We start from the raw sequence: 3,534 nt of genomic DNA, 5'->3' as shown, positions 1-3,534 counted from the left end.
AAAAAAAAAAAAACTTTGTCTTTCTCTTTATTTATTCCTTCCGTTTCTAGCTTGTACTTATTTGAACAATGCCTAAAACTTGGTATTTCAAGCACTTCCTGTGTCTGTTTGCCTCTTTAAGAAGAATCGCTTGATGTATTCCCCAATTGTAAGTCGCTTTGGATAAAAGCGTCTGCAAAATGACTACATGTAAAATGTAAATCTAGATTCTTTAAATCAGTGAATGAAGCAACAAGCTGAGCTCTAAAACGCAGTGAAGCTCCTCACTGCCACAGCCTGACGAGACGCCACTCATCCTGCTTACAACTCACGAATTTATGATCATCTAAAATATACTTGAATGTCATTCCTGCTGAAGTTTGCTTGTCATGCATTTAAATATATTGGCACATTTGTAATAATGATGCTGCAATAAAAAAAAAAACTAATTTTAATATCAAATAACACACTGAAGTTATAATCAAGTACTTTACATGTGCTTTAGTATTTTAGTCAACATGTCAAAATAAGTGTACTTCAAAGCACAGCAAAAGATTATTGAAACATAATGATTTGAAATGTCATTTAAAATAAAACTTTTAATTGTACATTATTATAAAGTGCACATTTTAAAAGTGTACTTTAGTGTTTAGTGTTAGTGTTTTTTGTTCACTTAAATGGCCTTTGATTTCATTAATTTTCTATCATGTGCAAGTACAGTTTTTAAGAATATTTACACTAAGTGCACGTTCAGTACAGTTCAGCGCACTTCTTTTTCTCAAGGTTCTGCACTTTTGCTCAGTTCATACAAATACTGGATAAAATAACCCATCTGTAATGACACAACTATTTTACTTCTTAAAGCATATTTATCATTTGTCTTGCCTCATTCATCATCATAGAATTCATTTCTCATTTGTCAAGGAATCTCAGGAGACCGTCTCCATCATAAGTGATGCTCATACGCTTCAGAGGAGAAAGAGACTGATGCAGTAACACTTCAGACGAGGGAACACATTCACTCTTTCTCTCATTAAACTCCTCACCGCTGCTCACTGACAGTAAGTAAGGTACCTGTTGTAGTGCTTATGTTTAGGTGTTGGGTTAAGGGATCTTAGAATATGGCCGTGCATTAATATCTGCTTTATAAGTACTAATAAACATCTAATATGCTAGTAATAGCTAACAAGCAACTATAGAATAGTGAGAATTGGTCCCTAATCTAAAGTGTTACCAGTAATTATGCTTTATCAATAATACATACGGCTCTTCTGGTTGTTTCTGGTAACAAAACTGCTGATGTTTCTATAGTAAGTAAGTATTGATTGTTTGTGGAGCCTTTTAAAGTCTATTTACTCATAGCTTCCTTTCTATCCAGACTGCATGACGGTGATTGAATTTAAATGCACTCATAAATAACTGCAGATAAGAAACCAACCACTGTAATACAGTAATTCTTATTCACAAACAGCCTACAGAGGCAGATGCACGCTATCTCTGGATCATCACGCTGATCATCTCCACGGACGTGATCTGATGCGAGTTTATGCATCATTTTCCAGACGCTCTCCTAATGCACAAGCGTTCATTCATACGCTGTAGATTATCAAAGGATTATCAGCACTAAATATAGAGCGTCTGCAGGATATGCAATATAATACATTCATATTCTGACGGAGCGTTTCACGTTTTCCTCAGCAGATCAGTGGTTCATGCATATTCAAACACTGCATTTGAAAATATATGATGATGATCGGTTCTGCATTATATAATGTAACATTAGTCTTTCTCATGCAGTCATAAAGACTTAATCATTTCATTGTTACTTCTATTGTCTTTGAAATATGGTTAAAGTACCGCATTGCACTGACAGGCTTTTATAATGAACTAACATATACTTTAATGTCATTTCTCTTGGTAATATTGGTAAGTCATAATATTATTATTATCTTCAGTGAAAGTTCTACTTTCATATTATACCTAATTTAACTTATGTTTATGGTGAAATTAAGTTGTAAAAAGCCCCCCAAAAATATATATTGATCTTTATTAAGTAACATTTTGGCTTATGTCTTAAATCTAAATACTCTGATTAAGTATGAAATGCTCTTTATAATAAACCATCCTTTTACTTTGCTTGAATGTTTTTTGTCTTTGGGAAAATATGTATTTTTGGTTCATAAATAGAATTTGGGAAATTATCAATTTGGCCGTAACAAGAGTATGAGAGTGTTTTTTAAGTTGGTCTAAAGTATCGTGTCTGGCGTGAGAGAGACACATTACCAAAGCTATTACACTGAGAGAAAACACTGCTATCAAATGCTTGACACTGGATAATGAATCCACAATCATCTGGAGCAACCAGGCTGAGCTGAATATTAATACTCAGATTGATGGAGTCATGTCAAGCGCTCAGATCAGTGTCCTCTGCTGTGATTCTGCTAACTCCTCTGCTTGATAAAACTGCATTTGTGGGTTTTGTGCTCTAGTCATTAGACGAGCTTCTGCATGTATGTTCTGCAAACGGACATCCAGAGCCTCATACAGCTTGTGAGCAGTGATGATTGGCTGCTGTCCATCTTGAGGGCGGGGTCTGGAGAGTAAGGCTCCGCCTCCCCTGCCCCGCCCCCACAAAGGCATCACTAGCAAGTAGCTTGCGCTGTCACCAGAGATTACGGCCTATTAGTCCAGAAAACAGATGGACGGGAGTAACCCTTGCTTTCCATTGGCTGTTCAGAGTCTGTCCACCTTTCCCTCCTCACATGTGCTGACTTCCTGAAGATATTTCCTCTCATGTAGGTCACGTCTCCTGCACTGTTGCCCTAAACTACTAACTCTATCTGATTTAACCCAGTTGGTAATCAGTGATGGCAAATCATATTTTTTTCTTGAATAAATGCAGTTCATTTAGTGTTACTTTTTGTAAAAAAGTGACTTGCAGATGTTTCTATAAAGAGATATTTCTACCTTTTTTGGTATAAATTCACATATTTAGGAGGGTCAGTGATGTTAAATAATAAGCAGTTCATTTAGATGTTCCCGTTCTTTATAGTGTGAGGATGAACACGATCTGCACTGAACACAGTGTAACTGTGCAATTAATAATTAGGTAACACTTTACAATAAGGTTTCATTATTTACAATACTTCTACAGCATTTATGAATCTCAGTTAATGTTAATTGCAACATTTACTAATACATTATTAAAATAAAAATTCATATGTTACCTTTTTAATGTGAACAGCATGAACAAACACTTCACAATTGCATTTTCTTATTTAACATTAACAAATATTATGAACAAATGCTGTAAAAACATATTGCTCACTACTAGTTAACTAACAAGATATTACCGTACGCTGACAGAAATAATAATAATTACTCAATCCACCTAAATGCACTAATTTATACCAACAAAAGTAATTTTATGGGTTAGAAACAGGTCGCCACTTTATACAGTCTGCAAAGAGCCAGAAAGAATCAAAATGAGGTTATTTTAGTGACCACACACACACAAACACACACACACACACACAAACACACACACACACGCCC

The 3,534-nt window shown here is 35.2% G+C and overlaps 1 protein-coding gene across 1 annotated transcript in view; it reads right to left on the bottom strand.

The window, feature by feature from the left end:
* acsl6 (acyl-CoA synthetase long chain family member 6) overlaps nt 1-3,534 on the bottom strand; it is a 28,197-nt gene that overhangs the window by 21,137 nt on the left and 3,526 nt on the right. The window lies entirely within an intron of this gene.

This window comes from Sinocyclocheilus rhinocerous, unplaced genomic scaffold, assembly GCF_001515625.1.
Source record: "Sinocyclocheilus rhinocerous isolate Xijiao unplaced genomic scaffold, SAMN03320098_v1.1 scaffold2338, whole genome shotgun sequence".
NCBI lineage: Eukaryota > Metazoa > Chordata > Actinopteri > Cypriniformes > Cyprinidae > Sinocyclocheilus > Sinocyclocheilus rhinocerous.
The sequence above is the reverse complement of the archived record's forward strand: the minus strand, read 5'-3'. Positions and strand labels throughout refer to the sequence as shown.